The 14,250-nt window shown below is 48.2% G+C and overlaps 1 pseudogene; it reads left to right on the top strand.

The window, feature by feature from the left end:
- Nucleotides 1-790: 790 nt before the first annotated feature.
- LOC149459945 (U2 spliceosomal RNA) lies at nucleotides 791-906 on the top strand (annotated as a pseudogene).
- Nucleotides 907-14,250: the final 13,344 nt, after the last annotated feature.

Raw genomic sequence — 14,250 nt, forward strand, 5'->3', positions numbered from 1 at the left:
TACCCTGCAGGAACAAATTGGATCATGCTTTGCTGGGTTTTTTGCCTTCCTCTGGATCAACTGTGTAGGATTATAACTTTTTTTTTCTTGTAGTTGAACTGAATGGACTTTTGTCTTTTTTCAGCCAGACTATGTAACTATGTAATTGCTTGGCCATGCAACACTGTACTCAAATCAAATTTTCATAATTTTTCCACACAAATAGAGCTTATCTATGGTGGTATTTCATCACCACTGGGGGTTTTTTTATTATATAAATAAAAAAGGTCCAAAAATTCTTACTTGAGTTAGCTGCTATGGGCAAAACTGTTTTTTTCTGCCAGGTTTATAAACTTAGTCTAGGGTTTTTTGAGCATTCATTTATATTTAACCCCCTAAGGACCCTTTACAAGGGTAGACTCTGCTTGCGGATCCACCTGCTCAGTGGGCGATCTGTCCGCTGATCCCTGCTGAGCAGGCAAATGACAGACCCTTGCCCACTCCACTTATGCAGAGCAGATACGGACACAGCCCACTTTTCTCTTTGGGCTGTCAGATGTAAAGGACCTGTCCATTTACATCTGATTGTCATCTGATCTGATCTGCTAGACGAATGGGGAAAGGATCCCTCATCCATTTGTTTTCAGCAGAACAGATGCAGGCAGGTGTAAATGGACACTTTGTCCGCATACATCTGTCACTCCATAGAGGACAATGGATGGCCCAATCTGTCCACCCATGTGACTGAAGGTAAAAAAAAGTTAATGTCTGAGCACAATTTTGCAACTTTGATATGTGTTAGTAAAACTGTATCGCTTCTCGGCCTTTTGGCTAAGATCAAGTGTAGTATCTGTTCTTATCAGTGTCCAGTGGGGGTGCTCCCGACCATTCTAGCTTTGCAGGGATGGTTGTTGTATAGTACCCTCACTGGTATGATGGGGGTCCGGAAGGCTAGTACCGGAGGGACAGAAACCGGGGAGCGCCACGAGTTAAGCTGGGGCCCCGGGAGTAATTCCTCTGAGAAGACTGGAAAGACCCAGTACCTCGTGATTTGGACGGATCTACCTTGGTCTGGCCTGGGGCTGGGGACGCAAAAAGTCCGCAAACTCAGTGCCCCCTGAGTAGTCGCCTCAGGGGTGTCACTAGTAACACTTGGGTGTGGGACCCCACGGTGTGAAGATGACACATGGCCACTGTTTTTCACCTCTTTTTGCACAGCGCCCTAAGGACCAGGCCTTTTGGCTAAGTTCAGGGCAATTTTTGCTACGGGCCTCAGGGCCTGGTCTGTGCACAATTCGGCACGGTACCACTTTTTTATTTTTTCTTTCTCTTATTTATTTATTTATTTATTATGCACTTACCCACGTTTGTCACTTTTTCTTTGCCTTATGTGTGTGTTTTTCACGGATGGAGGGTGTGGGTCCTCGGGCCTACCCTGAAGTCTAGGGGGAGGATGTGTGGCCATACGGTTCCTTCCTCCCCTGATCCCTAGAGGACTCTTCTTCGGGAGAGTCCCCTTGCCTAGTACTGAATGTCCGGCTTCGGCTGGGCATAGGGAACGGTGGTCCACCAGGCCTTTTGGCCAGGAGGACCAAGTGGGAACCTTGTCCCCGTCAGGAGCTTCGTGCCCCGGGGGATCAGGGTAAGCGGTCCAAGCCCCTTTAGGGGTAGGACACAGCACACCCCTAAGTGCACTTTTTGTGTGGTGTTTTTGCACTTGCACTTTTTTGTGAAACACTTACGGGTTTTTCGTTATAGTTGCACGTTTGCGGACTTAAAAAAAAGTTAGTAAAACTGTACATATCATTGCAACTACTTTGTGTATCCAGGTGGATTATGCCTTGTTTTTTTTTTTTTCAGGTCAAATTGAGTTTTCATTTGGTGGTAAATAGTATCAAATCTATTGTCAAAGGAAAACTGCCCAAAATTAGTAAGAAAAAAACATTTTAAAAAAATGTTTCTGTATATTTCTTGCTACTACCATAATTTACCACTGAATAACAACCCAAAATAAATTCTGCTCCTGACGATCTCACACATAGTTGTAGGTTAGTTATTATTTGTACCCATAGTAAGGTCCAGAAATAATGGTGAGCATTTTGCTAAAACACACTAACACTAATTGACACTGATGCTAATATACTTTTTTTTTTTTTTTTTTTAAATCCTACCCAAAATATACTGACCCTGACCTTTTACCCCAACCTTGACCTCTGAACCTTAAATTGACCTTAACATTAAGCCTTGCACTGACCTAGATCAAACCTTGATCTAGCTATTTTGTTCTTTTTCCTTTTTTTTTTTTACACACTTGTATTTGTTTACATCTTCCTCTTCTGCAAGAAGTAAACACATGGCCCACTTTTATTTGTTTACATCTTCCTCTCCTGCAAGAAGTAAACACATGAGCGGGCTGCATAGTGACTGATGACTGTGACAGCCAATCAGAGGCTATCACAGCAATCAGGTGACCTGGAACCGCAAGTCTCAATCGTTAGTACAAGATTGGGGCCCCAGTGCTCCCAGCACGAAGAGAGGTACACATATATGTGGCCCCACAGATAAAGGCAGCATACTGTATATGCTTACGCTTACACAGGGGTTAAGCAGGATCCAATGATCAGATCATTCCATACGTTTTAGATACTTACCGCCAAAGAATCATTGTGAACAATTATTCAGGAAGATGCAATGTTCTTATATAAAGGAGTAAAACTTGTGCAGGAGTGCTAATAATGAATAATTATTTTAAAATTAGAATTAAAGTTAGATTATTGTGTCCAGCTCTTTTGTGAGGCCTTTTGTTTCAGAACTCGTATTTTGAATCAGATGTATTTTTTTATTTTTAGGAGTGTTCACAAGGTTCAGCTGAGGTGAATAAGTTTCCATAGGAAACAATGCAAGCTGAAATGATTAGAGTGAAGATAGCCTGTGTTTGAATTCCCTCTTCAGCTTTCAATGACCAAAGAGTAGTTATTGTACAAAAGAAATTTGTTTGTACGTAGAATGTATACGCTTTTTTCTGATGTTAAATAGGGACAGTGTTCCCAAGAGACACAGTATACTGGGGAATTTATAAAGGGTGTAGTAGACACTTTTTGAATTCCCTTGCTCCTCCTCATGACAAATTTTGGGTTTAGGCGACATATTCATGTACCTATCCTGTACATAGATTTCTGGAATGAAGTGCTGATGTATCCAAACTATGGGCATTCTGTCCCGAATGTATGTTCAGCCTCTCCTGGTCATGATGCTGTCAATTCTGAAGTCAACAGCATCATATCAACGGACAACTCATTCCTTATGTTTCTGCCCTGGCTGAAAGTAAGCAAATGGGTGGGATACTGGTTGAGGGGTTGCATCAAAAAAGGGACAATGGTACTTGGCATTGCATGTACTTTTATAAAGCTGGCCATACACTATGTAATCTGATTGTACAATCTCTGTACAGTTTTCTTTAGATTTACTTAAACTATGTAATAGGAGGACCCACCTGAGCAATCCATTCAATTTATCAAAATCAATTATCAAATCAGGCAGGTCCTTTTACTACATAGCTGATGCAGTAAGGCAGTGCATGATGGGGTATGACGTTTTCTGGATGTCACATGATGCTACAGGAAGTCAGGTCTCAGAAAGCATTTTTTGGAAAATGTTGAACCGAAAGGTGAAGATTCAAAGCTGCCATGGACAAGGTAAGTGAGAGATAAGCACATTGGGATAGCTTGGGCAGAAAGAGACATTAGAAAATGTTTGTTTATTGTGAAAAGTGAAATTTTTCCTGAAAAGGTGAACTTAGCCTTTGAATACCCCTTTGGTCAGAAGACATGCCCAGCATCATTTCAGGGAACTCTGAAAGTCCCATCCAGGATTCTGTTAGTATCATTAAAAGTACTGGCAGGAACTTTGGCATGGATTCTGCAAATACCTTTGGAAGTACTGGCAGGGATTATGTGAGTACCATGGGAAGTACTGTCAGGGACCCTGGAAGTCCTGGTAAGGATTCTGAATGTTTTGTAACAGGGAAGAATAGTAATAGTCAGTCAATTATCTTATTTTTGCAAGACACAACATTAAGGGCAGGTATATGGTCATTTTAACAAGCAATGTGACCATTTCAAGCATTATATGTGACAGTTGCATGCTATATGGTCTTGTCAGCTTGCAGTGAATTGTTTACTCTCTTGCAACCTGTGTACAATATTTCTCCTTATTGAACCTATGTGCCCACTGTGTCCATAGGTAATGCTGAATGGAGATGCTGGTGGTTGTAGCAGAACTTGCCCCAGACAAGTCTATATACCCTGTTTTATTATTAGCCCCAACTCCAATCTAACAAAATGCATATAACTTATATAATTACTATAAAAACAGTTTTTATTACATTGTAATAAAATATTTGCATTTCCATCTGCAGCTGATATGACTTTCTAAAAAATGCAGAAAGGTCAAACAATGTCAGACATAGCAGAAGCATTGAAGTTCCATGCTCTGTGTATAGTACAACCCAGAAGTTCCTGCTTGTGTGATTAGCTCACTGCCTGGACCAAAAGTCTGCACAGAGAGCAAAGTGAAATATCAGGCGTCTCTAGCTGTTTAGAATAGCTGCAGTGAGCCTTTTGATTTTTTATCAATAGTAGCCAATAATGCATGTTTCTAAAGATAATCCACCTACCATGCTCGTCTCCAGGACTTCCCCAGAGCTTCCCCCATTCTCTGGAACTCTCTACTCCAATTTATCAGACTATCGTCTACTCTGCTCACTTTTAAGCGATCTCTGAAAACGTATCTCTTCAGGGAAGTCTATCCTACCTTCAGCTAATAATCTTCTACTCCTCCTAGCAGTCCATCCCCACAGTTACTACCTTTTGTTCCACTAGCCCCTCCCTCTTAGATTGTAAGCTCCAAGGAGCAGGGCCCTCCTAGCCCTCTTGTATTGAACTGTATTGTTGCTGTATCGTCTCCCGTTATATTGTAAAGTGCTGAGCAAACTGTTTGCGATATATATAGCGTGAATAATAATAATAATATTCAAAACAACAAAAAATAGACCCGACAAATTTTTAAGGCACCCACAAAAACAGCCTATGTTCTTTACTATGATGTCTTCAAAGATTCTGAGATGCAGATTTTACAACACTTAGATATCCACGTTATAAAGCAGACCTCGTTTGGTCATACTAATGCTTAACAGACATGCACTCACAGGAAATGTTCATCTCAGATGCATTCATTTATTGAAGAATTTTGTTTCATCGTATTTCTTATGTTGAACCAATTTGTTTTCGTAATTATTTTCATATCTTTGACATTCATTTCATGCATTCGCTGGTCAGAGTGGATTCAAAAAAATTTGCACTTTTTTTTGAATATTGTTATAAATTCATAATTTAATCAAATCGGATGGATTTGAATCAGAAGGATTCAATACTTTTCGGATGCTAGTCCAACTCACCTTGAGACATGGCATGAGCTGATTGAATAATATCGACTGGCATCATGTGTATCCAAATTAATGAATGGAACAAAATTCAGATCCATTAGTTATCCAAATGAAAAAAGTGCATTTGTTAATTTTGTTATAATTTTTTTTTTGATTTGTTGACATTCATTACTTTGTCCATTTAGAGATTCGTATACATCCAAATCTCCAAAAATAACATTTTCGTCCGAAAAATGTATTGAGATGAAACACACGTCTACTGCATGTCTACTGCTTAAAAAAAACACTGCAAATTTGTAAAACATAGCAATGCACTTAACAGATGTCCATTACATTCTGTTTGTTTTGGGACTTTAAAGCAAATAAATCACCATTCAAAGAAGCAAAAAAGAGCACACATCACCGCGATCCGGTGCCCGCTGTGTCCTCCAGACACAGTGGAGCACCGATTGTTGTATGGGATCTCTGTGTGAGGTCCCGATCATGTGATCACTGATTGGCCAATCAGTGATCACATGCAGAGTAGTGAAATCTGTGAATGATCACAGAGATCACATGGTACAAGGCTATTCACAACAGTCTTGTACCATGTGACAAGCTGTGACCAATCACAGCTCTCACAGTGTTTCTCAATGGCTGCAAGAATGCAGCCAGAGAGAAGGAGAAATTATTGCTTTTACAGCCTTTATGGGTGTAAAAGCAATCAGTGTAAAAAATGTAAAAAAAATATTCATCACCCCCACAAGTAGTAGTAGTAGTAGTAGTAGCAGTAGTAGTAGTAGTAGTAGTAGTAGCAGTAGCATTGTGACACTGTACTGCTAGGGTGACAGTATGTAAAAAAAAAACACAAATAATAATATAAAAAATAGAGATGAGCGAAGAAATGAAAAATTCGATTCGACTGATTCGGCGAATTCGTGGACAATATTCGATTCGAGTCGAATAAATTCGCTGTGAATTTAACTTAAAAAAGGGTGTTTCTAGGCTTCAGAGAGACTTAATATTAGTGCAGAACACTGTACCTTTAATTTAAATGCCCTTGGAGTCTGCTGGGGAAGAGAAATAATACTGTCTGTCAGTATGACATGCAGATGAGTGCCGTCGATCTTAGAATCACTGCACACTTCACTCCTTTGGCCAGTCACGGGGCCAAAACCAGTGTTTGGAGCCACAGTGTGGCGGTGGAGGCAGCAGCAATGGGAGGCCATACAGCAACCTATGACAAAATGGAAACCAGCAGGAGCGTGAGGAGACCTGAAAGTGGCACATGGCAGAGTGGGAGCAATGGGAGGCGGTACAGGGACCCAGGTCACACTATGGGCCCAGCAGCAGCGTGACCAGGCGGTACGGGGGCCCATGGCCGATATGGGGCTTGGTGGCACCTATGGAAGGCCTGTAATCTGCCAGCAACCTATGACAAAATGGACAACCGCAGGAGTGTGAGGAGATTTCAAAGTGGCACATGGCAGAGTGGAAGCAATGGGAGGCCGTACAGGGACCCAGGTCACACTGTGGGACCAGCATCAGCGTGAACAGGCGGTACGGGGGCCCATGGCCGATTTGACCTCATTCATCCCATAGTCCTGCCGACTCACGAATAGCGTGGCCTCCTCAAAGGGCCTGAGCAAGCGCAGGTGTCACACATGAGCTGCCAATGGCTGACATCTAAGTTACACAGGGAGTACCTTTATCCGCTTTTAACATCAGGAAATCTGTGATGGCCTTTAGCTGTTCGTAAAGGCGGTCTAACATATGTAGGGTTGAATTCCACCTTGTTGCAACGTCACAGCATGAGGAGTCGGTACGGGGGCCCATGGCAGATTACATGTCTGGCAGCAGCTATGTGAGGCCCGTAATCTGCCTGCACCCTATGTCAAAAAATTTAACACACCAGCAGTGTGAAGAGACCTGAAAGTGGCACATGGCAGCAGAGTGTGGCGATGGAGACAGCAGCAATGGGAGGCCGTACAGGGACCCATGAGAGACTCTAGACTTGGCAGCAGCATGAGGAGGCGGTATATAGGGGCCCATGGCAGATTAGGGGCCTGGCAGCAGCTATGTGAGGCCCGTAATCTGCCTGCACCCTATGTCAAAAAATTTAACACACCAGCAGTGTGAAGAGACCTGAAAGTGGCACATGGCAGCAGAGTGTGGCGATGGAGACAGCAGCAATGGGAGGCCATACAGGGACCCATGACAGACTCTGGACTTGGCAGCAGCATGAGGAGGCGGTATATAGGGGCCCATGGCAGATTAGGGGCCTGGCAGCAGCTATGTGAGGCCCGTAATCTGCCTGCACCCTATGTCAAAAAATTTAACACACCAGCAGTGTGAAGAGACCTGAAAGTGGCACATGGCAGCAGAGTGTGGCGATGGAGACAGCAGCAATGGGAGGCCGTACAGGGACCCATGAGAGACTCTAGACTTGGCAGCAGCATGAGGAGGCGGTATATAGGGGCCCATGGCAGATTAGGGGCCTGGCAGCAGCTATGTGAGGCCCGTAATCTGCCTGCACCCTATGTCAAAAAATTTAACACACCAGCAGTGTGAAGAGACCTGAAAGTGGCACATGGCAGCAGAGTGTGGCGATGGAGACAGCAGCAATGGGAGGCCGTACAGGGACCCATGACAGACTCTAGACTTGGCAGCAGCATGAGGAGGCGGTATATAGGGGCCCATGGCAGATTAGGGGCCTGGCAGCAGCTATGTGAGGCCCGTAATCTGCCTGCACCCTATGTCAAAAAATTAAACACACCAGCAGTGTGAAGAGACCTGAAAGTGGCACATGGCAGCAGAGTGTGGCGATGGAGACAGCAGCAATGGGAGGCCGTACAGGGACCCATGAGAGACTCTGGACTTGGCAGCAGCATGAGGAGGCGGTATATAGGGGCCCATGGCAGATTAGGGGCCTGGCAGCAGCTATGTGAGGCCCGTAATCTGCCTGCACCCTATGTCAAAAAATTAAACACACCAGCAGTGTGAAGAGACCTGAAAGTGGCACATGGCAGCAGAGTGTGGCGATGGAGACAGCAGCAATGGGAGGCCATACAGGGACCCATGACAGACTCTGGACTTGGCAGCAGCATGAGGAGGCGGTATATAGGGGCCCATGGCAGATTAGGGGCCTGGCAGCAGCTATGTGAGGCCCGTAATCTGCCTGCACCCTATGTCAAAAAATTTAACACACCAGCAGTGTGAAGAGACCTGAAAGTGGCACATGGCAGCAGAGTGTGGCGATGGAGACAGCAGCAATGGGAGGCCGTACAGGGACCCATGACAGACTCTAGACTTGGCAGCAGCATGAGGAGGCGGTATATAGGGGCCCATGGCAGATTAGGGGCCTGGCAGCAGCTATGTGAGGCCCGTAATCTGCCTGCACCCTATGTCAAAAAATTTAACACACCAGCAGTGTGAAGAGACCTGAAAGTGGCACATGGCAGCAGAGTGTGGCGATGGAGACAGCAGCAATGGGAGGCCGTACAGGGACCCATGAGAGACTCTAGACTTGGCAGCAGCATGAGGAGGCGGTATATAGGGGCCCATGGCAGATTAGGGGCCTGGCAGCAGCTATGTGAGGCCCGTAATCTGCCTGCACCCTATGTCAAAAAATTTAACACACCAGCAGTGTGAAGAGACCTGAAAGTGGCACATGGCAGCAGAGTGTGGCGATGGAGACAGCAGCAATGGGAGGCCGTACAGGGACCCATGACAGACTCTAGACTTGGCAGCAGCATGAGGAGGCGGTATATAGGGGCCCATGGCAGATTAGGGGCCTGGCAGCAGCTATGGGAGGCCCGTAATCTGCCTGCACCCTATGTCAAAAAATTAAACACACCAGCAGTGTGAAGAGACCTGAAAGTGGCACATGGCAGCAGAGTGTGGCGATGGAGACAGCAGCAATGGGAGGCCATACAGGGACCCATGACAGACTCTGGACTTGGCAGCAGCATGAGGAGGCGGTATATAGGGGCCCATGGCAGATTAGGGGCCTGGCAGCAGCTATGTGAGGCCCGTAATCTGCCTGCACCCTATGTCAAAAAATTTAACACACCAGCAGTGTGAAGAGACCTGAAAGTGGCACATGGCAGCAGAGTGTGGCGATGGAGACAGCAGCAATGGGAGGCCGTACAGGGACCCATGAGAGACTCTAGACTTGGCAGCAGCATGAGGAGGCGGTATATAGGGGCCCATGGCAGATTAGGGGCCTGGCAGCAGCTATGTGAGGCCCGTAATCTGCCTGCACCCTATGTCAAAAAATTTAACACACCAGCAGTGTGAAGAGACCTGAAAGTGGCACATGGCAGCAGAGTGTGGCGATGGAGACAGCAGCAATGGGAGGCCGTACAGGGACCCATGAGAGACTCTAGACTTGGCAGCAGCATGAGGAGGCGGTATATAGGGGCCCATGGCAGATTAGGGGCCTGGCAGCAGCTATGTGAGGCCCGTAATCTGCCTGCACCCTATGTCAAAAAATTTAACACACCAGCAGTGTGAAGAGACCTGAAAGTGGCACATGGCAGCAGAGTGTGGCGATGGAGACAGCAGCAATGGGAGGCCGTACAGGGACCCATGACAGACTCTAGACTTGGCAGCAGCATGAGGAGGCGGTATATAGGGGCCCATGGCAGATTAGGGGCCTGGCAGCAGCTATGTGAGGCCCGTAATCTGCCTGCACCCTATGTCAAAAAATTAAACACACCAGCAGTGTGAAGAGACCTGAAAGTGGCACATGGCAGCAGAGTGTGGCGATGGAGACAGCAGCAATGGGAGGCCGTACAGGGACCCATGAGAGACTCTGGACTTGGCAGCAGCATGAGGAGGCGGTATATAGGGGCCCATGGCAGATTAGGGGCCTGGCAGCAGCTATGTGAGGCCCGTAATCTGCCTGCACCCTATGTCAAAAAATTAAACACACCAGCAGTGTGAAGAGACCTGAAAGTGGCACATGGCAGCAGAGTGTGGCGATGGAGACAGCAGCAATGGGAGGCCGTACAGGGACCCATGAGAGACTCTAGACTTGGCAGCAGCATGAGGAGGCGGTATATAGGGGCCCATGGCAGATTAGGGGCCTGGCAGCAGCTATGTGAGGCCCGTAATCTGCCTGCACCCTATGTCAAAAAATTTAACACACCAGCAGTGTGAAGAGACCTGAAAGTGGCACATGGCAGCAGAGTGTGGCGATGGAGACAGCAGCAATGGGAGGCCGTACAGGGACCCATGAGAGACTCTAGACTTGGCAGCAGCATGAGGAGGCGGTATATAGGGGCCCATGGCAGATTAGGGGCCTGGCAGCAGCTATGTGAGGCCCGTAATCTGCCTGCACCCTATGTCAAAAAATTTAACACACCAGCAGTGTGAAGAGACCTGAAAGTGGCACATGGCAGCAGAGTGTGGCGATGGAGACAGCAGCAATGGGAGGCCGTACAGGGACCCATGAGAGACTCTAGACTTGGCAGCAGCATGAGGAGGCGGTATATAGGGGCCCATGGCAGATTAGGGGCCTGGCAGCAGCTATGTGAGGCCCGTAATCTGCCTGCACCCTATGTCAAAAAATTTAACACACCAGCAGTGTGAAGAGACCTGAAAGTGGCACATGGCAGCAGAGTGTGGCGATGGAGACAGCAGCAATGGGAGGCCGTACAGGGACCCATGACAGACTCTAGACTTGGCAGCAGCATGAGGAGGCGGTATATAGGGGCCCATGGCAGATTAGGGGCCTGGCAGCAGCTATGTGAGGCCCGTAATCTGCCTGCACCCTATGTCAAAAAATTAAACACACCAGCAGTGTGAAGAGACCTGAAAGTGGCACATGGCAGCAGAGTGTGGCGATGGAGACAGCAGCAATGGGAGGCCGTACAGGGACCCATGAGAGACTCTGGACTTGGCAGCAGCATGAGGAGGCGGTATATAGGGGCCCATGGCAGATTAGGGGCCTGGCAGCAGCTATGTGAGGCCCGTAATCTGCCTGCACCCTATGTCAAAAAATTAAACACACCAGCAGTGTGAAGAGACCTGAAAGTGGCACATGGCAGCAGAGTGTGGCGATGGAGACAGCAGCAATGGGAGGCCGTACAGGGACCCATGAGAGACTCTAGACTTGGCAGCAGCATGAGGAGGCGGTATATAGGGGCCCATGGCAGATTAGGGGCCTGGCAGCAGCTATGTGAGGCCCGTAATCTGCCTGCACCCTATGTCAAAAAATTTAACACACCAGCAGTGTGAAGAGACCTGAAAGTGGCACATGGCAGCAGAGTGTGGCGATGGAGACAGCAGCAATGGGAGGCCGTACAGGGACCCATGAGAGACTCTAGACTTGGCAGCAGCATGAGGAGGCGGTATATAGGGGCCCATGGCAGATTAGGGGCCTGGCAGCAGCTATGTGAGGCCCGTAATCTGCCTGCACCCTATGTCAAAAAATTTAACACACCAGCAGTGTGAAGAGACCTGAAAGTGGCACATGGCAGCAGAGTGTGGCGATGGAGACAGCAGCAATGGGAGGCCGTACAGGGACCCATGACAGACTCTAGACTTGGCAGCAGCATGAGGAGGCGGTATATAGGGGCCCATGGCAGATTAGGGGCCTGGCAGCAGCTATGTGAGGCCCGTAATCTGCCTGCACCCTATGTCAAAAAATTAAACACACCAGCAGTGTGAAGAGACCTGAAAGTGGCACATGGCAGCAGAGTGTGGCGATGGAGACAGCAGCAATGGGAGGCCGTACAGGGACCCATGAGAGACTCTGGACTTGGCAGCAGCATGAGGAGGCGGTATATAGGGGCCCATGGCAGATTAGGGGCCTGGCAGCAGCTATGTGAGGCCCGTAATCTGCCTGCACCCTATGTCAAAAAATTAAACACACCAGCAGTGTGAAGAGACCTGAAAGTGGCACATGGCAGCAGAGTGTGGCGATGGAGACAGCAGCAATGGGAGGCCGTACAGGGACCCATGAGAGACTCTAGACTTGGCAGCAGCATGAGGAGGCGGTATATAGGGGCCCATGGCAGATTAGGGGCCTGGCAGCAGCTATGTGAGGCCCGTAATCTGCCTGCACCCTATGTCAAAAAATTTAACACACCAGCAGTGTGAAGAGACCTGAAAGTGGCACATGGCAGCAGAGTGTGGCGATGGAGACAGCAGCAATGGGAGGCCGTACAGGGACCCATGAGAGACTCTAGACTTGGCAGCAGCATGAGGAGGCGGTATATAGGGGCCCATGGCAGATTAGGGGCCTGGCAGCAGCTATGTGAGGCCCGTAATCTGCCTGCACCCTATGTCAAAAAATTTAACACACCAGCAGTGTGAAGAGACCTGAAAGTGGCACATGGCAGCAGAGTGTGGCGATGGAGACAGCAGCAATGGGAGGCCGTACAGGGACCCATGAGAGACTCTAGACTTGGCAGCAGCATGAGGAGGCGGTATATAGGGGCCCATGGCAGATTAGGGGCCTGGCAGCAGCTATGTGAGGCCCGTAATCTGCCTGCACCCTATGTCAAAAAATTTAACACACCAGCAGTGTGAAGAGACCTGAAAGTGGCACATGGCAGCAGAGTGTGGCGATGGAGACAGCAGCAATGGGAGGCCGTACAGGGACCCATGACAGACTCTAGACTTGGCAGCAGCATGAGGAGGCGGTATATAGGGGCCCATGGCAGATTAGGGGCCTGGCAGCAGCTATGTGAGGCCCGTAATCTGCCTGCACCCTATGTCAAAAAATTAAACACACCAGCAGTGTGAAGAGACCTGAAAGTGGCACATGGCAGCAGAGTGTGGCGATGGAGACAGCAGCAATGGGAGGCCGTACAGGGACCCATGACAGACTCTGGACTTGGCAGCAGCATGAGGAGGCGGTATATAGGGGCCCATGGCAGATTAGGGGCCTGGCAGCAGCTATGTGAGGCCCGTAATCTGCCTGCACCCTATGTCAAAAAATTTAACACACCAGCAGTGTGAAGAGACCTGAAAGTGGCACATGGCAGCAGAGTGTGGCGATGGAGACAGCAGCAATGGGAGGCCGTACAGGGACCCATGAGAGACTCTAGACTTGGCAGCAGCATGAGGAGGCGGTATATAGGGGCCCATGGCAGATTAGGGGCCTGGCAGCAGCTATGTGAGGCCCGTAATCTGCCTGCACCCTATGTCAAAAAATTTAACACACCAGCAGTGTGAAGAGACCTGAAAGTGGCACATGGCAGCAGAGTGTGGCGATGGAGACAGCAGCAATGGGAGGCCGTACAGGGACCCATGAGAGACTCTAGACTTGGCAGCAGCATGAGGAGGCGGTATATAGGGGCCCATGGCAGATTAGGGGCCTGGCAGCAGCTATGTGAGGCCCGTAATCTGCCTGCACCCTATGTCAAAAAATTTAACACACCAGCAGTGTGAAGAGACCTGAAAGTGGCACATGGCAGCAGAGTGTGGCGATGGAGACAGCAGCAATGGGAGGCCGTACAGGGACCCATGACAGACTCTAGACTTGGCAGCAGCATGAGGAGGCGGTATATAGGGGCCCATGGCAGATTAGGGGCCTGGCAGCAGCTATGTGAGGCCCGTAATCTGCCTGCACCCTATGTCAAAAAATTAAACACACCAGCAGTGTGAAGAGACCTGAAAGTGGCACATGGCAGCAGAGTGTGGCGATGGAGACAGCAGCAATGGGAGGCCGTACAGGGACCCATGAGAGACTCTGGACTTGGCAGCAGCATGAGGAGGCGGTATATAGGGGCCCATGGCAGATTAGGGGCCTGGCAGCAGCTATGTGAGGCCCGTAATCTGCCTGCACCCTATGTCAAAAAATTAAACACACCAGCAGTGTGAAGAGACCTGAAAGT

Source organism: Staurois parvus, unplaced genomic scaffold (assembly GCF_062004578.1).
Source record: "Staurois parvus isolate SC_StPar_1 unplaced genomic scaffold, SC_StPar_1.0 ptg000242l, whole genome shotgun sequence".
Lineage (NCBI taxonomy): Eukaryota > Metazoa > Chordata > Amphibia > Anura > Ranidae > Staurois > Staurois parvus.